Below are 17,558 nucleotides of genomic sequence, written 5' to 3' on the forward strand. Positions count from 1 at the left end.
GATTACGCAATCTCATTATATTGAAAAGATACTTAAAAAGTTTGAAGTTGATAACTGTTCACCTGTTAGTACTCCCGTTGATCTGAGTGTGAAGTTAGTACCCAATGAGGGCAAGGCTGTGTCACCACTTGAATATTCTCGAGCTATTGGATGTTTAATGTATGCTATGACTAGCACACGACCCGATATTGCTTATGCCGTGGGAAAGTTGAGTAGATTTACTAGTAATCCCACTACTCTTCATTGGCATGCTATCATTAGAGTATTCAAGTATTTGCGAGGTACCATGGATTATGGTATTACTTATTCAGGATTTCCTTCGGTTATAGAAGGATATTCGGATGCAAGTTGGATTACCAACGTCGAAGATCATTCATCTACGACGGGTTGGGTATTCCTACTTGGAGGAGGTGCTATATCGTGGGCTTCGAAGAAGCAAACGTGCATTACAAATTTGACTATGGAGTCGGAATTTGTTGCTTTGGCAGCAGCTGGTAAAGAAGCTGAGTGGTTGAGAAATCTGGTTTATGAGATTCCTTTGTGGCCAAAGCCGATATCTCCTATCTCAGTCCATTGTGACAGTTCGTCTACTGTGTCTAAGGCATATAGTCATATGTACAATGGAAAGTCGTGACACTTAGGTCTTAGACATGGTATGATTCGTGAGTTGATCATGAATGGTGTGATATCCGTGGATTTTGTGAGATCTCAAAAAAATTTAGCGGATCATCTAACCAAAGCATTAGCCCGAGACTTAGTGCACAAGTCGGCTATTAGAGTGGGATTGAAGTCCACCGAAATCTTCCAAAGTGAGACACCCAATTCCCTTCTAGTAAAACGCTAGAAGCTGAATTTCAATGTGGAAAGCTTACTTTCTGAAGATTGAAACACATAATTATTCTGATCCCGAGGTATGTGTTTAGACTGCAAGTTGAGGTAGGTTGAAGTTTATCTTCTTAATAGTTCTTTTGAAAAATTGCATATGCAGGTGCAAGATGTAAAAGAACTACCTATGTGAGCATGAAGTTTTGCCGCTTCAAAGGAGCTTTGGACTTAGCTGCCGATATGTTCACTGAAGGATAGGGACACATGGCTTATAAAAGTGTCAAGTGTGTATTAGATTAGTGTAAGAAACTGATGTGTGTATTACTCTCTCGTTTTCATATGGGTTGAGGGGTTTAATTTCTGAAACACCCCGATTCTCGAATTCTAGATGATGTAATATACTAAGATAAAAATTTAATTTCTGAAACATTTTCATTTATGCATTGGTTTGTCTGTTTATTGATGTCATTTAGTAAATCAAGGATTACACTAAAGGGGGGGGGGGGGGGGGGGGGGATTTGTTGGTGATTTTAATGTCATCCAACTATCATTTTAGCTGATTGTGATTTACTAGAAAGCAGGAGTTGACTAGTGATACTTAACATGGGTTCGGTGAGTGCAGAGTGCACGCCCATAAGAGTGAACTAGACACTGACGCATGGTAATGGCGGGGGTCAAGGGGATGCGCCCCCTTGCGGGGTCCAAGGGGCAGCGCCCCTGGCGGGGTCCAAGGGGCAGAGCCCCAGGCTGGGGCCCCGCTCCTTATGATCCGGTTTATTTTCAGTCCGTGGAGATCTTACATCAAACTACGGCTCCTTATACACCACAGCAAAATGGTGTGGCTGAGAGAAAAAATAGAGCTCTCAAAGAAATGGTTAATTCCATGATGTCCTACTCTGGTTTGAGTGAGGGGTTTTGGGGAGAAGCCATGTTAACGGCTTGTTATATCTTGAATAGAGTTCCTAACAAAAGGGGTAAGACTACTCCTTATGAGCTTTGGTATAAGAAACAAAAACGTTTTGAGTGATACGTTTTAATAAAACGTTTAAGGAAAAACGTTTTCCCGCTCCTTTTCCAACCGTCGTAACCGTTCATTTTCTAACCGATTGAAAACTGATTTATATCATCAGTTTACAGAAACTGCTTTCATACTTTTCAATTTCACACAGAAAAACATATACGAAATCTATACACTAAATCGTGTTCTTCTTGTCTGGAAACGATTTGCATTTCTAGTCTTATCCCAATTGGAATTTCGTGTAACTCGAGACAAGGAGGGTCGAAATATTCAATTAGGAAAGTGTTTCACGATTCTAGAAATATACGGATTGTCTGTTTACTATACCCTGTTTCTAACAATTACTAGACATGAATTTGAAGAAGGGCCAAACTCCGTCCCCGAGGTTTCATTTCTTGAGAACAATTCGAATGTTTGGAGTGAAGGACCAATTGTATACACTGGTCTGCAACCGAAGACTATCTCAAACGAGGAGGGACAACGTTTGTTGGGAAATGTGGGATACTCGCTTCCAACAATGAATAACTCGGGAAGCGCACAACAGCAGACCTGGGCCTCAAAGGCACCACCACATGATTCAGCCATAGTTACACCTGAAGTAACACGACGCAAAATCTCCACTAATTCAAGTGCCGCAGCGCGTCAAGAATTGATTGAACTCTTAATATATGGAGCCCCCGCTATCTACGAGTGCACAGGTCGAGCTGCCTGGTGTAGCGTACGAGATGTTATAAATTCGTATGCAATGATGGGAGAGAGACAAAGCCAAAAAGCCCTTTGAAATTTCAGCTACTTCGGAGAAATTTGCCTCAGGAATTACGACACATCCCCTGACGCTGGGAATGTACGACAGACCGAATGACTTCATGAAACAGTTTGAACATGTGGGTGAAAACTCAACATTGGAATGACGCTACGTCATGCCATATGTTTTCAAGACAATTGCAAGCCGTGGCGCGCGAGTAGTTCGCGAAGCTGCCAGCGTTGGGCATAACCAGTTTTTCTGATCTCATAACTATGGTTTTGTGGAGGTTTTAAACATCAAGCGTACGGAGTTGACGCATGTGGATAAGCACAGGATCAAACAGAAGCCACACGAATCCTTGTCTAATTTTATAACTAGGTTCATAGCGGAATGCTAGAAGTTCTCCCCTGTTTTTCCATTTCATCATCAACCTGCAATATATTTCCTTATTCGTTCACAATTACACCATCATAAAAAATATATAACCTACAAATTAAGCTTCAAAAAGGACATCTTATATTCTGAATTGCTATAATCATCAATTTCTATCATATACCTTTTTGACATAGCATAATCAGATTGCAACATACTGCCATAAATCATCAATTTCTATAGAGCTTAAAGTGGGTAACACGACCTTTTTAAATTGTGTTGCAAAAGTGATCAAACTCTGCTTCAAAGTGTGATCATTTTCGGTATCGGCACGAGATTTACATCTATTATAAAATGTATCTCTATATTTATCCCAATCTTGTCTAAAAATCAAGTAACTCATCCAGTCTTTAGGCTTAAGTTTCTCATTCATGAACAAATCAATCATCTTATCACAAAACTTAGTCATTGTGTACCCTTCAGCTATCTCAGCTTCTTGCTCATCCTCAACATGTTGCGTTCCCAAATTCCCACATAATAATATCTCTAAACAATTAATTAAAAAAAAAGTAAAATTTATTCAGTAGCATATTTCACAATTCATCCCTGTGGGTCCTTATTTACCCCAGCTTGATATGATGACGTAGCACTCGAAAACAGATGTAGCAGAGGTGTAATAGCTCTCAACATTCTTCCTCTAGCAGCCTGCCGACTCGAAACGGGCTGGAACACACATTCCAAACCACTGACAACAATTCTAGGTAGAATAATTTCATATTGAATACAAATAGGTAAAATGGGTAAAGATTGACACTTGACATAAAGTTAGTAAGCTATTAAACTGTATAATTAACTTTAACAAATCTTCATAGCATTATGAATCATATCACATTGTTTAAACAACAAACATACAAAGTATAAGCAATTAGAGTTTACCTCATCCCACATGTAGAAGTAGGCTTTCATCCACTGTAGGTAATCCTTTGATACATCATTCATTCATTCATTTGATAATCACTTCTGCTAATAAATTGTAAGGACATTAGTAAAAACATCTAACAATGACTAAAAAAGGCAGAAGTCAAAAGAAAAACAACAAATACCTAGTCGGTTGCAGCAACTGAACAGATACAACCTAATCGAAAAGCAAAAAAAAAAAAAAATCAAATTAGTTATACCTACGCAAAGGGAAAAAGAGAACGGGAGTAACGAAGGGAAGCAAAAAAAAAAAAATTTACATAAACGAACATTTTCAGAGAACAACAACTACACCCTATCTAATATCAACTGGAACATAACACTTGCTGTATATTTATTTAGGAACTCAAAATTTGAAGACAAAATTTATTACACACAAGTGTCCTTTCAGCATTCAACTAATAGCACTCTTCTTATAGGTTGAACCATTATAATATGAATAATAAAAATTTGGCTTCTTTCTACTATACTCATCCGGTTGATAGCTCCAAAGAACCTGACTATCAATAGCGGTTAGGTTTTCATCATCGAGCCGCTTCCATGTTTTAATGGAGTCGACTGCACCCCATTCACCATTTAATTCTTTCAATAAATTAACCACAACCATCCTAGCCCTTCTTGACCATCCAGCCTTCCCATAACCATGATAACCAGATCCACCACCATAACAAAGTTGAATCCCGGCTAACTCCCCACAGAAATCGTTAAGATGATCATGACCAGTGAAAACAGCCTTTACATCATCTTCTTCAACTAACATTGTAAAAAAACCCGAATTCACTGAAGCAGAGCTAATCCCTTCTTGTCTTACACCTGTAATGTTTGATGAATCCAAATTTGCATACTCGGGTAATGGGATGTGAAATTATGCAAGTCCGGGAGCATCTGGCATCTCTCGAAGCTTTTCAGACGTTTGTTGGAACCAAAACAGTTGAGACGGTTTAATCCACGCGTAGCCAGGAATAGCAGAAGGGATCGTTGAGTAGTCTCCACTATCAAGAAAGTACAAGTTTAAAATCGAGTCGTTAACATAACTCGACCCTTCAGCTCCATGAACTTCAAGATTATAATTCCCAAAACCATCAATATTTTCAAAACCACTTGGATTTAACTGGGATAAACTGTTCTCCATTCCAACAATATGCTTCATAACATGTTCTCGTAACAATGTCGATTCTTGGTCATGATTCCCTAAAACTGCAGCCCAGGGGATTCTCGACTTTATAGCAGGGGCAAACGCTGCATTCATAGACTTAACTGCATCTGTTGCATCAGGTCCGTAGATATTATCTCCGGTGAAAACAATTAGGTCAGGTTTCTCGGATTCAATCATACGGTAGATAAAATGGCTTGTCATGAGATCACTACAATCTGCAAACTGATTCGGTAATACATCCTCGCAAGGAGACATCCAACCATCAGCATAGTGCATATCAGCCACCTGCAAAACCCTAAATTCGCCGTTCTTTCGATTAAACCGTAACTGTTTCGTATCACTACCATTACATGACGTGATTAGACTTGAAAGCGAGCAGAGAACAACGAAGATAATCAACAACATTATCGACATCTTTACAGTGAACGATCTCGAAGAGAATATGACAATCTTCCTGAAATGGATACAAATACGTGTATATAATCAGATGACGTCAGTTATTTTGTTTAAATACAGATATGGTTAAAGTTGAGTACAAATTCATCGATGATAAATTAAAATCGGTCGAAATTTTTTATGTAAAAAACGATATAACGTTCTGTTAAGTAAGAATACAATTAGTAGATCAGATCGTATAATGAAACAACAACAACAACACCAATACCCAATCCCACATATGCGAGGTATGGGGAGGTTAGATGTAGACAATCCTTCCTCTATCCTAGAATATAAGAGAAGTCGTTTCTCTATCCACGAGTCTAGAAAAAATTCTCTACCCGCATGAAGAGAACGTCATCCCTCTCCCTACCCAGAGTAGAGAGATTGCTTATGTGCGGACCTCCGGCCTATATATTAAAAAAATAATAATAATAATAATAAAAGTAAAAATGACGGTGAAATCAATGTCGATTCATACGGTCGAGCAAACGTAGATATAAACAATTACGAAAAAAAGAAGAAGGTAAATTAAGGATTGTAACAAGCTAACAAGCAGCAGAATAATTAGGTTTTGGTTACGGTAAGTATAGATAGATTAAAATGAATAGTGGCAAAGTAAAGGAAGAATTGTACCGGCGGTGACGATGGTGGCTGGACCATTGAAAAGAGAATGACGTATAACGGTATAATCCTACAGCCTAGCTACAGGTGGTGGCCATTGGTGTTTGAGAGAGTAAATAGGAGCAGAATTTTAGAGCTTAACCTTGTTTTATTTCATATTTCATATTTCATATTTCATATATAAGCTATAGCGTAAAGCTTATTTGCTTAATACAGTATAATTTAAGAGCTTATAAAATAGATATAAGATGCATATTTGTGAAATGGGAAATTGCATATTTAAATTATGTAACATCTAACATACATCCGTAAAGTCAAGGATTAATTTAAATTAAATCGATATATAATTTGTAAAAGTATATTGACATTAGTACATTCAATTTATTTAAAAACATATGATTTGATTGATTAATTAATTTGAAGTTGGTAGCGTAAAGAGTATATATGTGTGTAGGTGACAAATAAAATAAACTGAAATTAAGTAGCAACATACAAATTTATTTTATCGGATCAGATACTTAAATGATTTACAAAAAAATTACCAAGATGAATTAGAAGTAAAAAACAGTTGAGGCGGTGTTGGGAAAAACGGCCGAGACAGTGTTAAAAAATGTTCACCTAACTAGTTTTTTGACCAATGATATATTGGTTCTACACATAACTTATAACTTATATGTATAACAATCATATATTCTCCATCATTTATATATATGGTTTAGTTTTTGTACAAAGCTTCTTAAAAATACATAGGATAAAAAACATTCTATGGTGTTTATGAAAATGGATTAACAATTTTAAGATGTAATTCAAATGGAAGTTAGGGCATTTTGGTCCATTAAGTATCGTAATTCCGTTCCCTCAAAAATTAGTGTTTGTTGACCACTTACATCCTCAAAAATGTAAAAATAGGTACAACAATTTAATCCAGGATAGATACATTTACGCATCAAAAGCTCACGCATGTACTTTGAAAATGTTGTCGATGCACATTGACATAGCAAACAGAATGATACATAGAAGCGATACAAATGGATTCACCAGCAACTTCATTCGAAACAATAATATTTACGATAAAACATAGACCACTTTTTACTCTTTATACTCGTGGAAAAATCCCTTTACCTGATAATTAATAAATGCGGATTTGTCGAGTATGAATTCAAGTTTAAAAAGAGGTTTTTTAATTGAGTTTCAGGCCAAAATTATTTAGATCCCACCTAAACCCGGTCTATTGCCATCCCTAAACCAGGTGATCTAGACTCTAAGAGACCGCCTTCCATTTAGAATTCACGAAATAGATGGGCCAAATTATTAGATTGGGAAACTTTTAAGTACAGTTTCTTGAGCCCAATAAAAGACTCGAGTTGGACCACTTAAAGTACAAATTTCCCATACATCACTAAATTTGAATTTTTTTAACAAAACGGTGAATTACTGAATTGTTTTAAAGGCAAATTGTCGACATCACCCGAGGGAAATTAACCATTTTTGCGATCATTTGTCATGCACGCACGCACTTTCGGCAGAAAACCGGAATCGCATTGCAGAAACTCAATTCTTAAACCATCCCGAGCGGCAGGCGCATCAGATTTGAATCTTGAATGGATCCGGGAGAAAACCCTCCTCACGGTCAATCTGGAACTCCATCTTACAAGCAGATTACTAAGAGGGGTGAGCTGAGCGAGGCTCGAACTCATGACCTTAACCATAGCACCGAACACAAGGAATGAGGATACCACTCGGTTAAACGTGTAGTGGTATACACAACTGTGATTTAGAATTTACGGATAACAAATTTGCAACTTTGCTTTATAGTTTTTAAGGGGTGATTATGTATGTCGTTCCTAACTTCACACATGAAGTTCGTATAAGGTATTCATTACTTTAAAAGGGTAAAAGGTAGAAAGTTTTCTTTGCTCGGGCTACTCGGGAGGACGAGTAATTTGACCCATGATGTACGCATCCCAACAGGATTACTATCTGGCTGTTTCTAACTCATCCAATACCACCACTAAATATTCATCCTAGACGGAATTTGAAACCCGAGACCTCTTGAAGATATTCATTACTTTGTTCGTCTCAAAATAACGATGTCAGTTTAGTTTTTTTATTTTTATTTTTTCAAGTTTAACTTTGAATTTCTTTGTTTGCGGTATATAATATTTATTTAAAATTATATCAATGAAAACATGTTTAAAACTTAGTCCATTCGTATAAATTTTATCAAATACTATATAAAGCACACAAAAAGATATAGGGTTAAGGCTACTCAAGGACTATATACTTTCTTTTTTGTCCCGATGTAGTCCATGTACCCAAAAAATTACTATTGTAGGCTATATACTTTTGAAAAGTGTGCTAATGTAAACAAAAGGTGATTGGTTACCTGCTAAACCGATCATCTTCATCTTCAACAGCAAATCCAGACTTTCTTAATGAAATTCAATCGAAATCAGACCTTAATAAGTGAAATTCAAATCAAAATCAAGTGAAGATTTAGACTCAAATACGGATCAAACTCAAATATGACTCAAATTGAAATTCAGATTCAATCGATTTCGTTAATGAAATGTCCCGTTCATATTGATTATAAACGTTCCATATTAATTGATTTCGTTGCGAGGTTTTGACCTCTATATGAGACGTTTTTCAAAGACTGCATTCGTTTTTAAAACAAACCATAACCTTTATTTTATTGACAAGGTTAAAAAGATATCACCTAGATTATCCAGAAATGATAATCTAAAATATCACACTTACACACTACCAATACATATTGGTTTACAATGTTAATATGTTACAACAAAATAAATCCCGAATGCAGTTTTAAACAATATTATACAAGCATGATGATACCAAATCTTGTCCATATTTTAGCATGCAACAACAGAAGCTCTTAATAACCACCTGAGAATAAACATGCTTTAAACATCAACAAAAATGTTGGTGAGTTATAGGTTTAACCTATCTATTTATCTACTCAAATTCGTCATAAAAACATTTTTATTGTTGGCCATGACGACCGTATAATGACCCGTCCTAATCCATCTGGACGAATACATTACATTTGGTTACATCGCGAGGTACTTGACCTCTATATGATACATTTTACAAACATTGCATTCGTTTTTAAAAGACAAACTTCCATTTCATCAAAAGTTGACAGATATGCATATCCTTTCATAATATATCCAACTATAATTGACTTAATAATAATCTTGATGAACTCAACGACTCGAATGCAACGTCTTTTGAAATATGTCATGAATGACTCCAAGTAATATCTCTAATATAATAAAATGCACAGCGGAAGATTTCTTTCATACCTGAGAATAAACATGCTTTCAAGTGTCAACCAAAAGGTTGGTGAGTTCATTAGTTTATCATAAACATTCATTTCCATCATTTTAATAGACAACAAGGTTTTCATTTCTCATAGATATACGTCCCATGCATAGAGACAAAAATAATCATTCATATGGTGAACACCTGGTAATCGACCTTAACAAGATGCATATAGAATATCCCCTATCATTCCGGGACTCCCTTCGGACATGATAAATTCGAAGTACTAAAGCATCCGGTACTTTGGATGGGGCTTGTTGGGTCCAATAGATCTATCTTTAGGATTCGCGTTAATTAGGGTGTCTGTTCCCTAATTCTTAGATTACCAGACTAAAAAGGGGCATATTCGGTTTAATAATCCAGCCATAGAATGTAGTTTTAAGTACTTGTGTCTATTTCGTCAAAGATTTATAAAGAAGCGCATGTATTCTCAGTCCCAAAAATATATAGTGCAAAAGCATTTAAAAAGTGAGCAAATGAAACTCACTATACTGTATTTTGTAGTAAAAATACATATGACGACATTGAACAATGCAGGGTTGGCCTCGGATTCACGAACCTATATCAATTGTATATTTATTAAAATATGTAATCGTAATCGAGCAAGTTTATATAAATTATTAATAATATACTTGTTATATCATTTGTTATTTAGATCAATTTAATATATTTAATTTATATATATAGTATAACTAATATTTATCATTCTTTATAATATGTAAAAAAAATTATATAATAGGGTTTATATATGATAACAATATATATTTACGTATTAACTGATACATTTTATATATATATATATATATAGTTTAGTAATTATCATTTTAATAATAACAGTATAGTGATATGTAAATTTTAATATTATTGTAATGTATAAAACTATCCATTTTACAACTAATGATAATAATAATAATAAGTTTAATAATAACAATACTAATATTTATATTAGTAATAATAATAAAGATGATATTACTAGTAATTATACTCATATCATTAGTAATAATAATAAACATATTAATGATAATAATACTAAAATGATAAGATTAATACTAATAATAATATTATTAATACTCATAATAATTATTTAATAAAATTAATAATAATAATGATAATAACAATAATAATAATACTTAAGGCTAATACTAAAATGATATTAATATTCATGATACTTGTATTAATACTAATGACAAAGAGAGTTATAATACTTGATACTAATAATAGTTATAATGCTAATACTAATACTAATAATAATAATAATAATAATAATAATAATAATAATAATAATAATAATAATAATAATAATAATAATAATAATAATAATAATAATAATAATAATAATAATAATTATAACAATCAAAATAGAAACTTATAAAATTGTAACAATAAATATACCATAGGTGAAAATTAGACTTGTGAGTTGATTTGTTAATGGATCAAAAATTGGCCTGCTTAGCATTGGGCTTTCCCTTGGTAACCCATTTAAACAGCCTCGTTTTATTTAATCAACAATTTGCTGCAAACGGGTTCGTTAGGGTTGAGGTTATAACAGGAAACGGTTGTTCCTTGTTCACCATCGATCCATCATCATCAATAGATAAATCAAACGGCAAACATCGTTGGATATCAGATCAATTGATATGTCATCATCCTTATTCAATTTCATCATCAATCTTCCTCATCATCGATAATCATCATCCTCCATCAATCGATCAGAATAGTCGATTTCATTAATTGATGATATAGGTAATTTGTTCTTTAATATTCTTTTAATTTCTTCATCCCTCAATAAATTTTCTGTGCTTTAATTGAATCGAACACGATTAGTAACAGTAGGAAGTTTTCAAATGATGTTGATGATAAATCATAGCATTTTTTAAATAGGTGGTGATGGTGATTGATTGGGAGGTTTGATTGAGTGAAAATCCGAAATAGAACCAGCAAGCGTGTAACAGCATCATGTAATTACAGGTCTGGTAAGGGTTTCTTTCTTTTGTTTATTTATTTATTTAATCATTTATAAAAAAAGTGAATTGCAACAGCAGCATACTAAACGCAGGTTATGGGTTGATGATAATAGGATTGTTGTTGAAATGGAATGACAGTATGAACATGAATTTGTTTGACAGGAAAAATAAAAATATAAAAAGTAGCAATCTGCAAACAACTGTATAGTAGTTTGTAGGATGTTTGGTTTGATTGTGGAAGATAGTGGTGTACTGGACTGAAGATGATGATGGTTATCAACGATGGAATTATGGTAATGATAGAATGAAATAGAGACAGCAGTGGATGCAGTAGAAGGTAAAATTTGCCATCTTTGTATGTTATAAGGTTGATGAGAAGATTTTATATGTTATTGCAGATTGCTTGAAAGGATAGGAGTTGAGGTCTTGTTTGAAACAGAAATCAAATGTATTTCGATGGGTATTTGGGTGATGTTAATCGTGAATAGAAACAGAAGGAAATGAAGATGATGGTTATAATTTAGAAGTCATGTGTATGTGTAATTATTTATCTATGCTATGTATATGTATACATATATTTGGGTTCGTTCGATCAGGGATACAGATAAATAAGTGCAGCTGTTTTAAGGTTGTGGTTGCAGTCTTCATAGCTCGAAGGTGAGTACAACAGCAATTATGTTGTCCGATTGTGATGGTGGTTGTGATTATGGGTTGAAGTGGGTTGTAGTTTTTTTTTTTTTTTTTTTTTTTTTTTTTTAAAGATGACCGAGGTAGTCAACAGGTTAGTGTTTGGCTTGAAGAAAATGGTGGCTGCAAATAGAAACCTTTCGTAGCAGTAGCAACAATAAAAAAGTAGTGAATGTGGTTGTGTGTTTAAAACAGAAAGAAAAATTGTAGTTGGTGTTTCGTTTGTTATGGTGCCTTCACTCACAGACACAATAAAAAGAAGAAAATAAAAGTTTGAAAAATGATTCTTAACTGACTTTGTATTAGATCGTTTGTCTTATGGTATAAATAAAGTTCGATTCCATTATCCTATCAGACAAGAACAAAGTTTTGAAAAAGTTGATTGAGATGGGAAACAAATTTGGATTCCAAAGATTACGCATATGATTTTTATATAATTATTATTAATATAATTTTAATTATCAATTATTAATAATAATAATTTAAATACAATAATAACATTAATAATATATATATATATATATATATATATATATATATATATATATATATATATATATATATATATATATATATATATATATATATATATATATATATATATATATATATATATATATATATATATATATATATATATAATGATAACAATAAGTCACGAAGATAAAAATTTTAATGAAAGTGATAGTAATAATTATTAATAATAATATTCATATTAATATTAAATAATAATGTTATTAATAATAAGAATATTAATACTAATAATAAAATTATTAATAATAATAATTTCAAAATATTAAAGATAAATAGTGATTATGATATGATAATATTTATTAAAAAAATAAGTTTACTAATAATTAATAATAATGATGCTAAAAATAATAATATTATTAATGAAAATAATAATTTGTCTTACTTAATAATAATAATAATAATAATAATAATAATAATAATAATAATAATAATAAGGATAACTATAATAATAATTATTGATAATGTAACAATAATATTTAATACTAATATAATTTATAATGACGATATAACATGTTACATATTTCCAATTTTTATATAATAATATTAATACTACAGAATTTGGTATTAATAATAAGAAAAATAATGATAATAATATTCTAGCAAATATATTTTTAAATTACAATTATATATTATACGATAACATATATTGAATATTTTATACTTATTCATTTTAACAATACCTAGTTATTCTGTTTAATATCTTATATTTTATTATTTCAATTTATTATATATACCTTCGTTTATATTTATTTGTATATATATATATATATATATATATTTATATATATATATATGTATATATATATATATGTATACATATATATATATATATATATATATATATATATATATATATATATATATATATATATATATATATATATATATATATATATATATATATATATATATTTACTTACACACAATTGTTCGTGAATCGTCGGGAATAGTCAAAGGTTAACTGAATTCATGTAAACAGTTTCAAAATTTTGTAACTCAACATTACAGACTTTGCTTATCGTGTCGAAATTATATAAAGATTAAGTTTATATTTGGTCGAAAATTTTCGGGTCGTCACAGTTCACTATCATTGCTTCTGCTTCATCTTCATCTGCACAATTCGCTAACTGCTTCAGCTTCATCTTCATTAACGAACATGAAAAAAATTCTTCAGAAATCACCAACACTCAAATTGAAACATGAAATCAATTGAGAATGATTCTACAGGCAACGATTAACATATTTCATTAAGGATCATCAACCAAAACAGCAACATAATCCAGATAATTAGATGAACAACGAACAACTTTGAGGATGAAGATGGATATTGATTTTACGATTCATTTGTTTTCAGTCCTCGATTCCTTCACACAAAGTGTTGCAAATCCTTCATTGAACCTTCGTTGGTCCTTAATCGAACCTGAAACACAGTAGATCCTTCGAATTTTATCAATCTTAAATAGTTTGACTTTTCTTCACGAAGTTTGACTTCACAAATTTGAGATCTAAGATGAATTTTAACTTCATTTGATGATTCACGAAATGTTTACTAGTATCCAGAAACTCAAAGTGCTGATCAATTTGTCTTAACAAAACAAGTTAATCAAAAAATCAGTTGTGCTTGAACGTTCATCAGTGAGAGACTATTTTAACAGGTTAACAAGTTACTTTGTTTTATATTAACACATTCTTTTAAAGTATATAGCCTATACTAGTAATTTTTTGGGTACATGGACTACATCGGGACAAAAAAGAAAGTATATAGTCCTTCAGTAGCCATAACCCAATGTGACAACCCGGAAATTTTTGACCAAATTTAAACTTTATCTTTAAATGATTTAACGTTTTCGACACGATAAGCAAAGTCTGTAAAACCGAATCTCAAAATTTTTGAACTATTCAAGTACCCTTCGGTTGTTCTCAACGATTCACGAACCATTATATGTAAATAGATACATATACTATAACTTGAAAATGTAACAAAGTGTTAAGTAAATGATACCGTACATTAAACTTATTGGTTTATATATCTATTTGAATATATATGATTTCAAGTTATTTAGTAAACGATAGTAACATTCGATTATTGATTCGATTGATATTTAGATAAGTTAACTAAAACGTTTAAGATAAACCAGTAAAACACTAATTTGCTACAGTATTTTCAAATTACTACAATACTCGAAAAGCTACAGTGTTTTCGAAAATTACTATTTGCTACAGTAAAAAAACTTTGCTACAGTAAAATACTATTTCAAAATGAAAATATATATATATATGTATATGTATATGTATATACTACGAGACGATGATTTATAGAAGTAAATGACCAAAACACTCAAAAGTTTAAGATATACTTTGAGTGGTGTAGTTTATGGATAATTTAAGGCTATATTTTGACAAAGGTACGTGTCACGAAACGTAAAATACAAGTTTTCTCAGCGTACGAAGGGACATTCGAAAAACCGGAACCGGGACATAAGTCGCGTGATGACGTACGACTTATCGGAACAAAATTTACAAGTCAACTATGCACGTGAATTTAATATAATATATAATTAATTATATAAATTATATATTATAAATATAATTAAAAAAATATGTCGACAAGCGTTAAGACAAAACAATGTGAGCTGGCCACTTGAGCCATGCGATCGCATGGCTATCCCATGCAAACCTCATGCGATCGCATGGGGTACTGTTTCAAGTCACATACTATAAAAACTCGATCTGGTGCCATTTCTTTACTCATTCAAATATTACTCCGTATTATATTTATTATTTATATTATTATTATTATTATTATTATTATTATTATTATTATTATTATTATTATTATTATGATTAATATTATTATTAATCTTAATTAGTAGTATTATTATTAATTAGTATTATACATAAAATACTACGACGAGGTCATGAGCGTGTCACTTTCAAAATGGTTTTCAGGCGGGATAGAGCTAAGAAAATTATGGGTTATTGCCAAGGAGGTTATGGGTAATGTTCAGGGGTATATTTGTGAATCAAACTTAGTGTTTATCATCTCCGTTGCGTCTATGTACTTTCCTACAATATTGAATCTCAATATTGATACGTAAGCACTCATATTTTATCTTTTATTTATTAATTGTGTATCCATGTCTAGTGCTCGAGTATATATATTTATACATGCTTGTATGCAAAATTTCGTCGTTAAATAGTTTATAATGAATCACGAATTAAATACATATATTACTGGTAAAAGGTATATGATATGCATGTTTTTGGAAAGCTGGCGAAAAATCAATGACTTTTCATTTAGATATCGAATAGTTTCGATGAACGGATTAAGAGATATGATCAAATGAATTATGATTGACGTTAATTGAAATTGATTTTGAATCTGCCATTAAGATTTAAACAACTTGTTTACGAGATTGATAAAATGGATTTTTTTTACCAACCAAGTAAATGAATCCTTATATAAGGTACGTCTCGTTTTGTTGAACTATTGTCAAAATTGACTTTTTGAAACGACTTTGGATTTTTGTATGTCGATCTCGAGCATTAGGATTGTGATACACTATGACCTGACCTAGCTTGATAGACATTTATTGACCAACATATGTTCTCTAGGTTGAGATCTACGGTTATTTGGTAATCCGAGTTTCGGTCACATTTTGGTGAACGACTTTATATGCTGCTAAGGTGAGTTTCATTGATCCCTTTTTAATTGCTTTTGCAATCTATATTTTTGGGCTGAGAATACATGCACTTTATTTTAAAACGCAATGGATACAAGTACATACTAAATTCTACACTGAGTTTGAACCGAAAATCCCTTAGCTTTGGTAACTAGTAACTGCCAGTTATAAGAACTGGTGGGCGCGAGTAGTAGTATATGGATCCATAGGGCTTGACATCCCCGTCTGTTCCAGGTATAGAAACCCTAGCCTGAACTATAAAACAGACGTATGCTATTTGAGTGTATCGTACATGTTGGTTGCATGTTAAACACAGGGGTACTTATTAGATAGACGTTAAAGCTTAGTTACCAGGGTGCTCAATCTTACAGAATAATTTGATAAACGTTTCGGATAAAACAACTGAAATCTTGTGATCCATCTTTATATACAGATTATGCGCAACAATAAAACTATGAACTCACCAACCTTTGTGTTGACACTTGTTAGCATGTTTATTCTCAGGTTTCCTAGAAGTCTTCCGCTGTTTGCTTATATGTTAGACAAGCTATGTGCATGGAGTCTTACATGACATAATTTTCAAGAAAACGTTGCATTCACCAAATCATCACCATGTATCTTATTTTGACTGCATTGTCAACGGAAGTATCAATGTAAACTATTATATTATAGTGATTCTCTATATGTAGAAATCATCAGATGTCGAAAACCTTTGATTTAAATATTCATTTATGGTGTGCCTTTTCAAAAGAATGCAATGTTTACAAAACGTATCATATAGAGGTCAAATACCTCGCAATGAAATCGATGAATGACGTGTTCGTCCATATGGATTTGGAGCGATCATCACAGTTGGTATCAGAGCGTTGGTCCTAGTGAACCAGGTCTTGCATTAGTGTGTCTAACTGATAGTTGTTAGGATGCATTAGTAAGTCTGGACTTCGACTGTGTCTGCATGTCAAAAGTTTTGCTTATCATTTCTTGTCTGAAATTACCTGTCTATCATCTTAAGTCTAAACGCGTCTTATTGCATTGATTGCATAGATAGTATAGACAAAATTCATATCTTGGCATATCTATTACAGTAAACTTTTCCTGACATCTTCCGAAAATTTCTCCGTGATTTATGGATTTTGGTATTATATATACATATGTAAATTATGTATTGAAGAATACCAAACTAAATTCTATA

General features: G+C 32.2%; 1 pseudogene; it reads right to left on the reverse strand.

Annotated features, from left to right (window-relative positions):
* Positions 1-4,332: 4,332 nt before the first annotated feature.
* On the reverse strand, positions 4,333-6,217 carry LOC139900155 (probable inactive purple acid phosphatase 29; annotated as a pseudogene).
* Positions 6,218-17,558: the final 11,341 nt, after the last annotated feature.

This window comes from Rutidosis leptorrhynchoides, chromosome 3 (assembly GCF_046630445.1).
Source record: "Rutidosis leptorrhynchoides isolate AG116_Rl617_1_P2 chromosome 3, CSIRO_AGI_Rlap_v1, whole genome shotgun sequence".
Lineage (NCBI taxonomy): Eukaryota > Viridiplantae > Streptophyta > Magnoliopsida > Asterales > Asteraceae > Rutidosis > Rutidosis leptorrhynchoides.